The 18027-nt window shown below is 38.0% G+C and overlaps 1 protein-coding gene across 2 annotated transcripts in view; it reads left to right on the forward strand.

Annotated features, from left to right (window-relative positions):
• RFTN2 (raftlin family member 2) overlaps nucleotides 1–18027 on the forward strand; it is a 139574-nt gene that overhangs the window by 76854 nt on the left and 44693 nt on the right. The window lies entirely within an intron of this gene.

Below are 18027 nucleotides of genomic sequence, written 5' to 3' on the forward strand. Positions count from 1 at the left end.
TATGTACATCAAAAAACATTGTTTTAGAAAAACTTTAAAGTTTCCTAAACTAGCAAAGCTAGACTGACAGTGTTTGTAATACAGCCATGCTAAGTTGTCTCACATTAATTTTGGGAAGAGTCTCACTGGCTGGATAGGTAATGTTGCTGAAAACCAGAGGTTTGCTGCCCAAGGTGCATTGAAATCAATATAGTGACAAGCGGTGCTTCAGAAAATGGACTTCAATGCAAGTTCGACCAGCACTGCAGACAGAGCCCAAACTCAAATCTCTCTCCCCAAGTCGAAAGAGTTTAGAGTTTTTATGGATTCAAACAAAGGGAGGTGGACTTGTCACCATTACAATAACAAGTAATTAAGCTAATAGCGATTACAATAACAAGTATAAGCAGCTATGGTGTCAATGGTTACATGAGTAGGGAGAGAGGTAGAAAAGTGCATAGGAAGATGGGGAGCAGGAGAGCAGAGCAGAGTGACCAAGATCCTAGAAACGGCTTTAGTACCCAGTGGTGAGCACTTCCCCTGCCCACCTGGGCTGAGAATGGCACTAGGATCACAAGTTCAAAAACTGCTGTCAAGAGGATGCAAGGGTGAGTTTATTAACATGTAGACAATGATGAGAAAAAAGTTCTCATTCTTCTTTCTCCCTCCTCACTTCTCAGCATTTTTTAACATCTTACAAATAACCATTATTTCTGAGGAAAGATCCCCAGAATTCACAAGTGTTGTAAGAAAGAAATCTCCTGGAAGAAAATAAGGCTCACCTGATTGTGAAGAAGAAAAGGATTTATTCTCAATCTTGCGAGAAAAGACACACAACCAGAAAACATAGCTGGTGCATCGAACAAAGAAAAATGACCCAATTTATACCCCTAAGCCTAGCACACAAGCCCTTTCTCTGTTTCTCCATAGATGGGATACTTCAGAGGTTACAGCCTATCCGAGAAGTCTAACTTTCCCACACAAGTTTCCCAGTTTTTTATTAACTGCTTCCCCCATCACATTCCAACTGTTTTAGCTTTTACCTTCTCCTTTTGCCAAATAAGGTGTTGAATTTAGTGCTGATTTGGTATTGACTTAGCTCTTTCTTGTGCATCCTTTTCACTGGCTATAGGACTGGCTTAAGCTGGGTTCCTTTGTTCCTGCTTAACCCGGGAGTGGGAGACTGAGGCAGTAGGCTGCCAGGTTACATCAATTAATATTTTCTTCCTTTATGTGAAAACTAAACTAATCTCAGTTTCTAACAACAACCTTATGGAATTTTATAAAACTAAGGGCCAAGAAGTTAGTGTTTGTGAAGATATCAGACCCAAATTCAGCTACTTCCCATCTTTTACTTAGGATTAGAAATCAGTTCTGTGATTCCCTGAAAAGTTTTATGCCCTCGAAATACTATCCAGTAATCAGTGATAGCTTTCCTTTGGATAATCTTGATATTTACATCCATTGTAATATAAAATTACTGACTCATTTTTATATAATAGGAAGGAAGTATAAAAATAGTTGCTTAAATCAATGACAACCCCAGGGTTAACATATTTTATCACTTAGAATTCTGCTTCCAGCGGATTTACTATTTCTTCCTTCAATAAATATTTAATTTTTCTAGCAGGAAATTTCGGGATGTTGAGACGTTTTTCAGGGCAGAATATGTAAGTGATTCATTTTGGAGCTGAAATTTAAAAACTAACAGAAAACAAATATAACAAAAAACTGATTTGCATATTTTCTTGTTTTCCCTACATTTAATCTCAAAAAGATAGTAATATTAATGGGAGAGTACATTGTAAGTATTACCATACAGCTAATTTTGCTCTCTCATATGTGTTTTGTGAAAGTTATATTTATAATATGCCTTGAAAAAGAAAACCTTATGTAGTGCCATCATGGCACTATTCTTTGCTTGTATATTGAAATCAGTTGTAGTTGTTTGGGAGAGATTGGTAAGGGGATTGTTTCATTTATAGTTTTTCAAATGATTTTTAGGTTTTTGGTTCTATAACCAGTTGGTAGAAATTTGAGACATTGCAAACTTTGCCCTAGTATTGTCAAAGGATTTTCACTAAAATGATAAATTTCATGAGCTGGTAAAAGCTGACCTCATGTCTGACTCTTGGGGGAAAAAAAAGTTTTTCTCTTCCACTAGTACTAATGTCAAAATACACAAGACTTCTCCTATCCTGTTGCACTTAGCAACGAGCAGTGATTTTGTGTTACACAAATCCATTTTATGCCTCTGAATGCCAGGGAAGGAACTGAGAATTACATAACACAGAAAGTTGAAATTGTTTCCTCTGAGGTCATCAAGAACTTTACTTTTGGAATGTGTTTTATATTTTAAGGATATATTTTATGCCATATTCTAGATAACCTGAGAATTTTTTTCTGAGTCAATTCAAAATATACTCCCGTTTATGGCCTTACTTTACTTTAAGCTCTTAAAAGATCATTTCTCTTAATAAAACTATTAAACTTTTAGAAAAAACTGAGGTTCAGCAAGCAGTTCCTAGACATGACACCAAAAGTATAATCCATTAAAAAAATGGATAAATTCATCTTCAACAAAATTAAAAACTTATTCTCTTCAAATAACACTGTTACGAGAATGAAAAGGCAAGCCACAGACTAGAAAACATTCAAATCACAAACCTGACAAAGGACTTGTATCTCAGAATATAGCAAGAACTCTCAAAAGCAAACAAACAACCCAGTTAAGAAATAGGCGAAAGGAAGCAGATGTTGCTTAAATGGTTGAACACCTGCTTCCCATGTACAATGTCCCAGGTTTGATCACTTGGTGCCTCCTAAAAACAAAAAGAAAAAAACACTCACTGGGGAGAAGATGTAGCTCAGTGGATGAGCACTTCCCATGTACAAGACCCTAGGTTCAATCCCCAGTACGTCCAAAAAAAAAAAAAAAATGAAAGAAAAGAAATAGGCAAAAGATTTGGACACCTCACCAATGAGACTATATAGATGGTGTTTTTAAAATCACATATAAAAAGATGCTTAAATCATTAGCCATTAGGGAAATGCAAATTACAGATCCCTCTACATATCTATTAGAATGGCTAAAATAAAAAATATTGACAATACCAAGGACTGAAAAGGATATAAATCAATCAAGACTCTAATATATATTGCTGGTGAGAATACAAATAGTACTGGAAAACAGTTTGGTAGTTTCATATAAAGTTATACCTACATTCCCACACAGAAGCTGTGAACAACCAGCATGAACTGGCAGAAACATTTTTCTCAAAACTCCAAAAAGCAGTAAAAGGGTTGCAATAACAGGGTATTTTAGTTTCCTAGGCTGCTTAAAGCAAATGCTGTGAAATGATTTGGCTTAAACAGTGGGAATTGATTTGCTTACAGTTAGAGTTCAGGAAAATGTCCAAATCAAGGTATCATCAAGGCAATCCTTTCTTCCCAAAGACCAACTGGCAGTGATCCTTGACCTCTGCTACATGGCAAGGCACATGGCAGCATCTGCTGGTCTCTCCCTTCTCTTCTGGGTTTCATTGCTTTCAGCTTCTTGCTTCCATGGCTTTCTCTCTTTGTCTGAATTTCATACTCTTATAAAGCACTCCAGCAATAGGACTAAGATCCCGAAGTAGCTTCATCAAATGGTCTCATTTACAGTGGGTTTATACCCACAGGAATGGATTAAATTTAAGAAATGTTTTTCTGGGATACAGTTTCAAACCATCACACAGGGCAGGTGTCAAATCAAGAAAAGGTCTACTTAAATGCAGTAGGATCTCCTGACACCCTTCTGGCCCCTCACCCATCCTCTCATGTGCTTGGCGTGGAGATGGCCCATGCTTCCACTGCAGTCGCTGGTCCCATTTCCAGAAGGGAAACACATACTGGAAGCATGTATGTCAGGCCCAGTCTGTCTGGTGTTAGCCTAAGGGACTGAAACAGAACACTCATCTCAGGCTTGCTATCTCAGAACTTGTCCTGCATGTAGAAGGCGGTTCACAGAGCTCACCTACAGAATGCTGTGGAAAGCAGTCAAGTCATGCTGCCTGGGGCAAGGAATTGCTGGCTGTAAGACAAAGAGGACAGTGAAGAAACTGTTTTTTCCTAAGAAAGAGGGGACATGATGTGTAAATAATAGGGAATTCCTAGGGCCACATGCACATGCCCAAGACAAGATGCATTGCACAGAAAGGACCAAGGAGATCTCCATGTTTTGGCCTTGAGCTATTTGCTAAACTTTTTATATGGATAAGCTCTGAAGGAGAGCTCTCATGCAAAACCTGGGAAATGTGTTTTTTGTTTTGTTTTGCTAGCTCCTAATAATCTAGAAAAGCTCTGTTATAACAACAGCTGGGTACAAGCTTAAGAAACAAATGCTTTAAAGTTTAAAGTCCAGTGACAACACATCATTAAAATATGAAAATACCTAGATTTCAACAAAAGATTATAAAACATAGAAACAGTGGCCCAGGTAAAGGAGAAGATTAAAGTATTAGAAACTATCAGTGAGGAGGATCAGACCTGGGACATAACAGACATAGACTTTAAAAAATGGTCCTAAATATGCTCCAAGAGCTATAGGAAAATATGAACTAAAATAAATTAGGAAAATGAGAGATGAACTCAAAGAGAATATCATAGAGAGATGGAAATTATAAAAAGGAGCCAAACAGAGCTGAAGACCATAGTAAAAGAAATTTAAAATTTCTTACCCATGGGAATGTAACCTATAGACTATAGTTAGCAGCAATATTGTAATATTCTTGCATCAATACCAAGGATGTACTGTGTTGATAATAGGATAATATGGAAAAAATGTGCCAAACGTACACTATGGACCGTATTTAGTGGTTATCGTCTAATGATATCTCATAATCTCTAACAAAATGTTCCACAGTGGAGTTGTGTGTTGGTGGAGGTGTGTTGTATGAAAATTCTACACATGTGCATGATTGTTTTGTAAGTTCACAACTTCTGTAATGAAAATATATTTTTTAATCCAGAAAAAAATAATAGAATTTTAAAAATATAATTAATGTAACTTATGGACTATAGTTAATGGCAATATTGTAATATTCTTGCATCAACATCAAAGAAGGTACTATGTTAATTTTAGAGGGGTATGGAAAAACACACCAAATATATACTATAGACCATAGTTAGTGGTAATAGTCTGATGATGTTCTCTCCTAATCTATAACAATGTAATATGTTGGTGGAGGGTGTTATATGGGAATTCTGAACATTGTACATGGTTGTTTTGTAAGTTCACAACTTCTCTCATTTAAAAAAAAATTTTTTTTTTAACTGAAGGAAAAAATTAGTGGTTGCCACAGATTGGGGGTAGCATAAGAGGAGGAAGGATTGAGTGAGTGGAGCACAAGGCATTTGTAGGGCAGTGTAACTATTCTGTACAATACTGCAATGGCAGATACATAATATTACCCATTTGCCAAAATCCATAAAACTGTATGCACAACGGGTGAACCCTAATGTAAACTAAGGATTTTAGTTAATAATAACATATCGACATGGGCTTATCAATTGTAACAAATATACCACACTAATGCAAGATGTTAATAATAGGGAAACTGTGAGTGTGCATGTGTGTGTTGTTGTGGGGGTGTGGGGAATCAGTAATATGAGAACTCTCTGTACTTCATGCACAATTTTTCTTAAAACCTAAATTGCTCTAAAAATAAAGTTTATTGTTCAAAAATAAATTCCCTAGAGGAGTTTAACAATAGATTGGAGTAGTAGAAAAAAGAATCAGTGAACTTAAAGATAAGACAATTGAAATCATCTAGTTTGAGGATTAGAACAAGGAAAGAATGAAGAAAAGTAAAGAGAACCTGAGGAACCTGTAGGACAACATCAAGTGTACCAGTATACATACTGTGGGTATACCTGAAGAAGAAGAAGGAGAATATTCAATAATAGTCCATTAACTCCATGCCTCCATTAACTTTCAGACTTAGGCTGATTACACGTATAAACTTAACAATGTAGTTTTATACAGAATACTAAGAGCACTTTTCTTCATAATTTAACAATGGGCTTAAAACAATATAGACCTTCTATTAATATTCATATCTGCCTTAGTTTGCCAAAGGCTGCCTGTGCAAAATACCAGAAATGGGTTAGCTTTTATAAGGGGAAAATTATTAGGGGTAAGCTTACAGTTCTGAGACTGTGAAAATACCCAAATTAGTGCATCATCAGAGATGCTTTCTCACCAAAGGTTGGCTGCTGACAGATCCTGGAGTCCTGCTACATGGTGAGGCAAGAAGCGGGTCTATGAGTCTCTCAACTTTCCCCTAGAGCTCAGCTGTGTCTACCAGGCACTTCTCCCTGGGCCTCATCTCCTTGAGCCTCTTGGGGATTCTCTGTCTTTTTGCACCTATAGGCTAACCTGGAATCCTCTCTCTCTCCTTTCTCCTTTCTCTCATGTGGCAGAATCAAAATGGTGCTTTACTTTCTCTGTGTCTTCTTTGTGTTCTCAGTTTATATAAGACCTAGCAAGAGGGTGGAGACCCAATCTATGTCATGTCTTACTGACATAATCCAATCAAAAGTGACCAAAAGAAAAGGCTTTTTTTTCAAACCTACAGGACAGTACAAAAATAACACATATCCCACACAGAGATCTCCACCATACCCCATCCTCCAAGATACTGATATCCACCAATTTTTACATTTTGCCATGTTTGCCAAATCATTCTATCCATCACTCTGTCAATCCATCTGTCTATTCATCTAATTATCTGACTATCCATTTATCACTCCATTTTCTGAACACTTGTGTATAGGTTGGACATCATAATCCTTGAATACTTAATGGAGCTATGTACCTTTCCTAAAAACAAGTATATTCCCTTATGCATGTATACTTATCAAGTTCAAGAAATTTAACATTGATATATAACTTACATTCGATATTCAAATTTTTTCATATGTCCAATAATGTCCTTTTTGTACCTTTTTTTAAAAAGTAAATCAATTTTATTAATACATATTAATAAAGCATACAATTTATCCAAACTGTACAATCAATGGTATTTGGTATAATCATATAGTTGGGTGTTCATCACTTCATCATTATTAGAGCATTTTCATTATTTCAATAATAGTAAAAAAAAAAAAGAAAAAAGAAAATTCCTCACCTCTCAATCTCTATATGCTTCCCCCACTTTACATAGCTGCTGTTTCTGCTCTTCTATCCAAAGTGTATAATCAATGACTTTTAGTATATTCACAATGTTGTATATTCATCATCTCAAAAATTTTAGAACAATTTAATTACTCCAAAAAGTAAGACTCCACACCCCTTAGCATTCCTTCCTCAGACCTATATAACCACTAATCTCATTTCATCTTTATAAATTGATTTATATTTAAATTTTATATAATATGAACCATAAAATATGTAGTACTCTTTGTCTTGTCTCCTTCATGCAGTATAATGTGGAGTTTTTTTGGTCTGATATTAACATTTTGTAGTATTAACTTATACATTTGTTCAGCTTCAAAGAAAAGCGATCTTATCTATGCAATTCTACCCATATTCATATTTCACATAATATATTTCACATAAAATATTTAGTTCATAATAGGGCAGTCATACAGTACTTGTCCTTTTGTGTCTGTATTGCTTCACTCAACGTACTGTCCTCCAGGTTCATCCATGTTGTCATATGTTTCACGACTTCATTTCTTCTTATTGCTACATAATATTCCATCATGTGTATAATCATATTAATACGCCACAGTTTATCCATTCATTAGTTGAAGGACACATGGGTTGTTTCCAACTTTTGGCTATTCATAAATAATGCTACTATGAACATCGGTGTGCAGAGATCTACTCGTGTCACTGCTCTCTGTTCTTCTGGCTATGTACCTAGCAATGGGATTGCTGGGTCCCATGGCAATTCTATATTCAACCTCCTTAGGAACTTCCAAACAGTCCTCCACAGTGGCTGTGCCATTCTACATTCCCACCAACAGTGAATAAGCATTCCTATCTCTCCACATTCTCTCCAACATTCACAGTTTTCAGGCTTTTCAACAACGGCCATTCTAATAGTTGGGAAATGATATCTCATTGTAGTTTTGATTTGTATTTCCCTAATTGTATTTCCCTAAAGTGATGTTGAATGTTTTTTCATGCGTTTCTTTGCCATTTTTATATCTTCTTTGGACAATTGTCTTTTCACATCCTTTGCCCATTTTCAATCAGATATGTTGTCTTTTTATTTTTGAGTTATATGATTTCCTTACGTATCATGGATATTAAATCCTTATCAGATATGTGATTGCCAAATATTTTCTCCCATGAGTCAGCTGCCTTTTCACCCTTTTGACAAAGTCCCTTGAAGTGCAAAAGTGTTGAATTTTGAGGAGGTCCCATTTATCTATTTTTTCTTTTGTTGCTCATGCTTTGGATGTAAGGTTTAAGAAACTACCACCTACCACAAGATCTTGAAGATGTTTTCCTACATTTTCTTCTAGAAATTATATAGTTGTTTTTATATTTATGTCCTCGATCCATTTTGAGTTAATTTTTGTATAAGGTGTGAGATAGGGGTCTTCTTTCTTTGGATATGGCTATCCAGTTCTCCCAGCACCATTTGTTGAATAGACTGTTCAGGCCATGTTGGGTGGGTTTAACAGCCTTGTCAAAAATAGCTTGACTGTGGGAAACGGACTTTGGCCCAGTGGTTAGGGCGTCCGTCTACCATATGGGAGGTCCGCGGTTCAAGCCCCGGGCCTCCTTGACCCGTGTGGAGCTGGCCATGCGCAGTGCTGATGCACGCAAGGAGTGCCGTGCCACGCAAGGGTGTCCCCCGCGTGGGGGAGCCCCACGCGCAAGGAGTGCGCCCGTGAGGAAAGCCGCCCAGCGTGAAAAGAAAGTGCAGCCTGCCCAGGAATGGCGTCGCCCACACTTCCCGTGCCGCTGACGACAACAGAAGTGGACAAAGAAACAAGACACAGCAAATAGAACCAAGAACAGACAACCAGGGGAGGGGGGGAAATTAAATAAATAAATAAATCTTTAAAAAAAAAAAATAGCTTGACTGTAGATGTGAGCGACAATTTCTGAGTTCTCAATTCAGTTCCACTGGTCAATCTGTCTGTCCTTATGCCAGTACCACACTGTTTTTACCACTGCAACCAAGTATTATGCTTTAAACTCAGGAAGCAAGAGTCCTCAAATTTCATTCTTCTTTTTAAAATCATTTTTGTTTATTTGGGGCCCCTTACCTTTCCAAAAAAATTTGATCATTGGCTTTTCGGTTTCTGCGAAAAAGGCTGTTGGGATTTTTATTGGGACAGCATTGAATCTATAAATAGTTTAAGTACTATTGAGATCTTAACAACATTTAATCTTCCAATCCATGAACACGGAATGTCCTTCCATTTATGTAAGTCTTTTTTTTTTTGTTTTTTTTAGCAATGTTTTGTAGTTTTCTGAATACAGGTCCTTAATGTCCTTGGTTAAGTTTATTCCTAAGTATTTGATTGTTGATAGTCACTACTATAAATAAATTTTTTTTTCTGATTTCCTCCTCAGTTTACATATCAGTAGGATATAGAAATGCTATTGATTTTTGCGTATTAACCTTGCATTCTGCCACTTTGCTGAACTCACCTATTCTAGTAGCTTTGTTGGGATTTTGCAGGGTTTTCTAGATATAGAATCATGTCATCAGCAAATAGTGAAAGTTTTACTTCTTTCTTTCCTATTTGGGTGCCCTTTATTTCTTTATCTAATTGCTTTAGCTAGAACTTCTAGCTCAATATTGAATAATATTGGTGACAGTGGGCATCCTTGACTTGTTCCTGATCTCAGTGGGAAAGCTTTCAGTTTTTCACCATTGAGTACAATGCTAGCTGTAGGTTTTTCGTATATGCACTTTATCTATTGAGAAAGTTTCCTTCTATTCCTATCTTTTATAGTATTTTTATCAAGAAAGGGTGCTGTCTTTTGTGAAATGCCTTTTCTGCATCAATCAAGAGGATCATATGATTTTTCTTCTTCAATTTATCAATGTGGTTTATTACACCAATGGATTTTCTTGTGTTGAACCAGCCTTGCATACCTGGGATAAAACCCATTTGATCATGGTGTATAATTCTTTTAATGTGCTTTTGGATTCTGTTTGCAAATATTGTGTTGAGGATTTTTGCACTATACTCATGAGAGATATTAGTCCGTAATTTTTTTTTTTTTTCAGGCAGGAAGTTTATTAGGAAGCTTTCCCAATGGAGGGGATTTGAAGAATAGACTTCAGCCCCACCACTGCTGGCATGGTGGGGGTCTGAAGAGAGACTTCAGCCCCTGTATTTTTCTTTTTTCTTAGTAACTTTGTCTGGTTTTGATATTAGGGTGATATTTCCTTCATAGAATGAGTTTGGTAGCATTCTCTCCTTTTACCTTTTTTGGAAGTGCTTGAGTAACATTGGCATTAGTTCATCTCTGAATGACTGGTAGAATTCACCTGTGAAGCCATCTGGGCCCAGACTTTTCATCTTTGGGAGGTTTTTGATGACTGTTTCAATCTCTTCACTTGTGATTTGTTTGTTGAGGTCTTCTGTTTCTTTGAGAGTCAATGTAGGTGGTTTGTGTGTTTCTAGGAATTTGTCCATCTCGTCTACATTTTCTAGTTTCATAGTATCCTCTTATGGTCTCATTTCTGCAGGGTCAGTTTTAATGTCCCCCCTCTCATTCTGATTTTATTTGTGTCTTCTTTCTTTTTCTTTGTCAGTCTAGCTAAGGGTTTGCCAATTTTGTTGATCTTCTTAAAGAACAAACTTCTGGTTTTGTTGATTCTCTCTATTGTTCTTTGTACTTGATTTCATTTATTTCTGCTCTGATCTTTACTATTTCTTTCCTTCATCTCGATTTGGAATTATTTTGCTTTTGTGTTTTTTTTTTTCCCTAGTTCTTCCAGGTGTGCAGTTAGATCATCAAATTTTTGCCCTCTCTTCTTTTTTAATGTAAGCATTTAGGCTATAAATTTCCCTCCCAGCACTGCCTTTCCAGTGTTCCATAGGTTTTGATATATTGTGTTCTTATTTTCATTCATCTCAAGATATTTGCTGAATTTTCTTGCAATGTCTTCTTTGACCCAGTAGTTGTTTAAGAGTGTGTTGTTTAATCTCCATGTATTTATGAATTTTCCCTTTTTTTTTTTTTGGTCCAGTTTTGATTTACAGCTTCATTCTGTTAGGCTCAGATAAAGTATTTTATATAATTTCAATCTTTTTAAATTTATTGAGACTTTTCTTTCTTGGAGAAGAATGTATATCCTGCTGTCTTGGGGTTGAATGCTCTATAGATATCTATTAGGTCTAGTTCCTTTATCATTTTATTCAAGTACACTGTTTCTTCATTTATTCTTTGTCCAGATGTTCTATCCAATACTGACAGTAGTGTATTGAAGTCTCCAACTATTATTATAGAGACATCTATTTCTCCCTTCAGCATTGCCAGTGTGTGTTTCATGTATTTTGGAGCACTGAGGTTAGGTGCATAAATATTTAGAATAGTTATTTCTTCTTGTTGAATTGCCCCTTTTTTTTAATATATGATGACCTTCTCTGTTGCTTATAATGTTTTGCTTTTAAAATCTGTTTTGTCTGATAGTAGTATCGCTATTCCAACTCTTTCTTGGTTACTATTTGCATGGAATATCTTTTTCCAACCTTTCACTTTTTACCTGGTTGTGTCCTTATAGCTGAGGTGAGTCTCTTGTAGATAACATATAGATGGCTTATATTTTTTAATCTATTCTATAAGTCTATGTCTTTTGATTGGGGAATTTAAGCCATTAGCATTCAATGTTATAAATGTAAAGACATTATTTTCTTCATCCGTTTTGACCTTTGGCTTCTCTTGTCATATCATACTATAGTCTATCTTTTTACCCTTTAATTTACCCTTTCTAATATTCTTCATTTCTATACCCTTCTACAGGTCTCTTGCCCTTGTTTTTTTCCTTTCAGGCTGCAGCACTACCTTTAGAATCTCTGGTAATTCTGGTTTTTTGTTAACTTATTCTATCAGTTTTTGTTTGTCATTTTTGAAGGACAGCTTTACCTGATACAGAATTCTTGGCTGGCAGTTTTTCTCTTTAAATACCTCAAATACATCACACCACTTTCTTCTCTCCTCCATGGTTTCTGATGAGAGGTTGACACTTAATCTTTTCTAGTTTATCTTGTATGTGATGCTTTGCTTTTCTCTTGCTGTTTTCAAAATCTTTTCTTTATCTCTGATATTTGTCATTCTGCATAGTAGGTGTCTCAGGGTAGGTCTATTCGGGTTTATTCTGTTTGGGGTGCATTGTTCTGCTTGGATATTGATATTTATGTCTTTCATAAGGGTAGGGAAGTCTTCAGTCATTATTTCCTCATATTCTCTCTGCTCCTTTTCCATTTTCTTCTCCTCCTGAGACACTGATAATGCATATGCTTTTGCATCTTATGTTGTCATTCAATTCCCTGAGATCCTGTTCCATTTTGTCCATTCTCTTCTCTTTCTGTTGTCCTTTCTTTTCCAGTTCAGATGTTCTGTCTTCAAAATCACTAATTCTGTCTTCAAGCTTATGTACCTCTAAGGTGTTTTTAATATCATCTATCATGTCTTTCATTCCCATAAAGTTCGTTACTTTTCTTTGCAGACTTTTAAATTGTTCTTCATGTTCACCAAGTGTCTTCTTAATATCCTTTATCTCTTTAGTCATATTTTCTTTCAATTCTTTAAATTGATTTAGTAGAGTTTTCTGACTATCATTGATTAATTGTCTTAAATCCTGAATCTCTTCAGGATATTTGGTTTGTTTCTTTGGCTGGGCTATCTCTTCCTGGTTCCTAGTATGGCTTGTAAGTTTTTACTAATGTCTAGGCATCCGATATGTTGGTGAATTTACTCTGATGGACAATTTCTCTCTCTTCCTATTGTTATTTTCTTACAGCTCTTCTTTGATATTTTGTTCAACTTACCCTAAATCTTTAAAATTGCCCAGCTTAAGTTATTATCAAAGTCATGCCAGGGACTCACTAATGGGGCACAGACTTTCTCCTGGGGGTAGGGTAAAGAGAGCTCTAAAAGCAGTTTTTGTCCATGTAATACCCAGACTGGCCAGCACAGAGGTGTGTCTTTCTTGGTTTTCCTTTGTTTTCCTCTGGCCAGAGCCAAGATTCAAAGCAGGCTCCACTGGCCAAATTCATTGATGAAAAGCCACCTGACTCCCCCTCCCTTTTGCCTTGTAACAACTGACAGGGAGGAAGATGTCTGATACCCTCTCAGGCAGCTGCAGTGAGCCAAGGGTCTTACTACCACTGAATATCTGGGGTGGGGGAGGGGAGCCCTCCCTGTGGTCAGGAGGCTTAGTAACTCACAGTGTGTTCTTTTGGCTTCTTTGTCTCTCTGTCCCTCACCCTCCTCAAATTGTGAAGCACTGTCCTGGTCTGCTGACCCCCAGAGCAGGTCCCTTAGGCAGATTTTGGTTCTTTCTCAGTTGTTTTTATGAGACAGCTGAGCCTTATCTGCTGTAATGGTTAGGCTAATATGTCAGCTCGGCCAGGTAATTGTGCCCAGTTGTTTGGTCAGAAAAGCACTGGACTAATTGTAATACAAGGGCATTTATGGACTTAGTGACCATTGACTTTACTGCAGTGGTAAATCAAAGATAGCTGATTACAATTACATCATTCAGGGAGATTGCCAGCAGCAATGAGTGACACTTTATCCAATCAGTTGAATGCCTTAAAAGGGAAAGTGATTCCAGCATTGAGGGAGAATTTCCCACCTCATCTTTCGACAGCCAGTATCTCCCCAAACGCATCAAGGACCTTCAATGGACTTTCATTGGAGCCTCTGGTTGCAGGCTGCCTGCGGGACCTGGACTTGTGCATCCCCATGGTCACATGAGAGACTCTGATAAAATTTCTTACTATTGACAGATATCTCTTGTTGATTCTGTTTCCCTAGAGAACCCTGACTAATATATCTGCCTAATCTGGTGCCATCCCAATAATCCCAATAATGTCCTTATTAGCATTTGCTATTCCCTTTATAGATCCCACCCAGGATCATGTATTGTCTTTAATTGTCATTGCCTTTTATAGACACGGTTCCTTCTTTCTTTATTTTCTTTCTTCCTTCTTTCCTTCCTCTCTCCCTCCTTTCCATATACAACATATATGTTCCATCTCAATCACTCCCAAGCATAACACTCACTGGAATTAATCACACTCACTTTGTTGCAGAACCCTCACCACCTTCCATTATTAGAACTTTTCCCTCTCCTCAAACAGAAACCCTATACCCATATTACATTATTTCCCCATTCCCATTGGCTGCTGCCTCTGGCAACATGTACTGTAATTTCTGTCTCTGAGCTGGCGTATTCTCCAAAACTTTCTTTGAAGTTATCATTGGGCTTAAATTTAACATTCAGAATCTACAACAATTTAGAAACTACATTATAGGGGCTTCCCTGATCCTTTTTGTGCATGAGTCTTGTTTTGGGCATTACACGATTCTGAATATCCCCCTTCTTCCCTATCAAAGTTTTCTCACTGTCCCAGGCACTAAACTCTCCTTCAGTCAGTGATTCCTTGCCCTAGACAGCTATTTCATTGCTCTCCCATGTTCTGTACAGGAGTTCCACGATCTGCTTTGCACTTATAGGGCAAGTTCTGGGACAGTGAGCCCCTCAGACCATCATCAGAAAGACTGGGCCAGACATATATGTCTCAGTATGTGTGCCAGGGTTACACTGCTCCTTCCAGAACCTGGACCAGGGATCTGCACTGGGAGAGCAGCCTGGCTCCATGCAGAGGAGGTGCAAGGGTGGGATGGGAGGGGAAGCCAGGGTGCCATGAGCTTCCAATACTTTTTTTGTTAAGGTTATTTATTTATTTATCTCTCCCCACCCCCTCATTGTTTGCTCTTGCTGTGTGCTGACTTTAGGAGGCATGAGGAACTGAACTCAGGTCCTTCAGTGTGGGAGGGAGATGCCTAATTGCTTGAGCCACCTCTGTTCCCTGCTTTGTTGTACCTCTCATTATGTTTTTCTTCTTGTGTCTCTTGTTGCATCATCTTGTTGCATCAGCTTACCATGCCTGCCCATCGCATCAGCTCCCTGTCTTACTGTTTTTTCTCTAAGAGGTACCAGGAACCTCTGCTCCCTGCTTTGTGTGTCTCTCTTGCTTTTCTTTTTGTGTCACTTGTTGCTTCATCTTGTTGTGCCAGCTTGCTGCACCTACCCATCATGCCAGCTTGCTGTCTTCTTTAGGAGGCATTGGGAACCAAACCATGGACCTCCCATGTGGTAGGCAGGAGCTCAGTCCCCTGAGCCACATCCACCTCCCTCCCTCCTACTACTTTTATTTTTTTATTTTTTTATTTTTTAAAGATTTTATTTATTTATTTAATTTCCCCCCCTCCCCTGGTTGTCTGTTCTTGGTGTCTATTTGCTGCGTCTTGTTTCTTTGTCCGCTTTTGTTGTCATTAGCGGCACGGGAAGTGTGGGCAGTGCCATTCCTGGGCAGGCTGCTCTTTCTTTTCACGCTGGGCGGCTTTCCTCACAGGTGCACTCCTTGCGCGTGGGGCTCCCCCACGCGGGGGACACCCTTGCGTGGCACGGCACTCCTTGCGCGCATCAGCACTGCACATGGCCAGCTCCACACGGGTCAAGGAGGCCCGAGGTTTGAACCGCGGACCTCCCATATGGTAGACGGACGCCCTAACCACTGGGCCAAAGTCCGTTTCCCATCCTACTACTTTTAAGTAGCCTGTTTTCTTGATTCAGCATTCACTCTTATTTCAATTGTTTAACTGTTTTCTGAAATTTTGAGAAAGATGTTTCTTTCTGCCAGTTCTTGATGATTATTCAGAGCTTCTGTGGGGGAAAGGAGCCCTGAAGTGTCTTGCTCTGACTGACATCTTGATCAAGGTGGCCACAAATGTCATGTGCTTTTAATGGATAACCCATTACAGTAAATGGGAATGACTCCCCAGAAGTAATAGATTTTATCAATGTTGGCATTCAAATGCATCCAAATCTTGGTATAATTTCCCATTTTGTAACTGAAAATATCAGTAGAAAGTGAGAAGAATATGAGTAAATCTGTTGATGTAGTATGGGAAATCTGTTTATTGATATAGAGAAATATTCATAATATAGTGCTAAGTGGAAAATGTGCTATAAAATTGTATGCACTACTTCTATGCAGCTGTGCATGTGCATACAAATACTTATATATTCAGAGAAGAAAACACGAGGAAAATATGCTAAGATTTTAACAATGGTGTCTCTGAGAGATGGAACTGTGGGTGGGCTTTGCTTTTACTTTGTTTTTGCCAGGTTTTCTGCATTGAGCTGATACTACTTTTGTAGTTGGAGGAAATGTTTCCTTAGGAATCACATGAATCTAGAGTTATATGTTTTTGCAAATCTGAATAGTATAGTATGAGAAGAATAGGGTTAAAACTCAGGGTTCTAGCTCAGTCTAAATCCTGTCTTTCTTCTCGGCCTGGTCCTGCCTCTCTATAAGGAGGGAATTAAAGTAGATGGTCTCCATGGTCCAGGCCAGCTCCACACTCAACACCCTAAATTATAAGAACATTGCAATTTGGCTTGTTGTAAAAGCTATTATTTCACATGGAGTAAGGGTATGATGAGGAGATGATATAACTGCTGAAGATATATTTATGAAGCAGACTCACATAGTGAAAAAGAAAATGAAAGCATGTGTATTAGTCAGCCAAAGGGGTGCTGATGCAAAATACCAGAAATTGGTTGGTTTTTGTAAAGCGTATTTATTTGGGGTTGGAGCTTACAGATACCAGGCCATATAATGTAAGTTACTTTCCTCACCAAAGTCTATTTTCACGTGTTGGAGCCAGATGGCTGCTGATGTCTATGAGGGTTCAGGCTTTCTGGGTTCCTCTCCTCCAAGGTCTTGCTTCTGTCTTGGCTCAGGGTTCCTCTCTTCCTGGGGCTTCTTCTCTTTCCTCTGTGAGCTTACTTCCCGGGGCTCCAGCTTAAGGCTTCAAGCATCAAACTCCATCATCAAAACTCCAACATCAAAAACCCTCAACTCTGTCCTTTTCCATGTCTTTTATCTGTGAGTCCCCACTCACCAAGGGGTGGGGACTCAGCTCCCTACTGGCACAAGAGGCTTACTTACTTAATCAAGTAAACCTCTGAATCCAATATAATCTAATATGCCCAGAGGAAGGGACCAGTTTTCAAACATAATCCAATATTTCTTTTTGGAATTCATCAATAATATCAAACTGCTACAGCATGTTTTGATTCTTCTGAAATCTTTTTTAGACAAATGGTGATTAGGTATTTTGTCATCCTCAAACATTTGAAATATACATTTGATGGCTGTCTACATACTGATGCATATTAGAAGTAAATGACTATCTTATTATTCTAAATAATAAGTATTTATTAAAAATCTTAATAAAAATCAAATTTTATTGAGAAAACTTTCATTGAGTATATGAAAGTTGGCCTCTATTGATTGATGTGCAATAAGGAATTTATTGCAAAATTCTCCTTTGGCCTTGGTGCTGGTGAGGAAGGAAAGATAAAAGCATCCAAGTACTCTCTGGCACCCCTGCTTTCCCATCATCAGGCAACAGTGAGAGCATCATTCAAGAATGGATGCCTTCTTTGTGCATGTGGGAAAAGGAGCCACAAGCCAGGCCTGAGAAAGGATCCCAGCCTGGCAGCACTCATCAGCCCTGCCTGCAGCCAAAAGGCCACATCCTCACTGTCCAGCAGTCCAGTGCCTGGGAGAGCGTGCCATTTTCAAACCTTGTACCCTTATGGGAAGAAAAAAAAAAAGGATTTAAAGTCTTCTGTTTGCATTTGATGCATGTAAGCGTCCTAAAGGAAAATGTGCTGACCACCAAGCTACAACTGTCTCACCAAAGATCCCAGTAACTCTGCCAAGGAAAACAAATGAGCTGCCTTTTAGCTTCTAACACTTCTTTCTATGCAACATGTTGGG

The sequence above is a fragment of the Dasypus novemcinctus genome, chromosome 7, assembly GCF_030445035.2.
Source record: "Dasypus novemcinctus isolate mDasNov1 chromosome 7, mDasNov1.1.hap2, whole genome shotgun sequence".
Classification (NCBI taxonomy): Eukaryota; Metazoa; Chordata; class Mammalia; order Cingulata; family Dasypodidae; genus Dasypus; species Dasypus novemcinctus.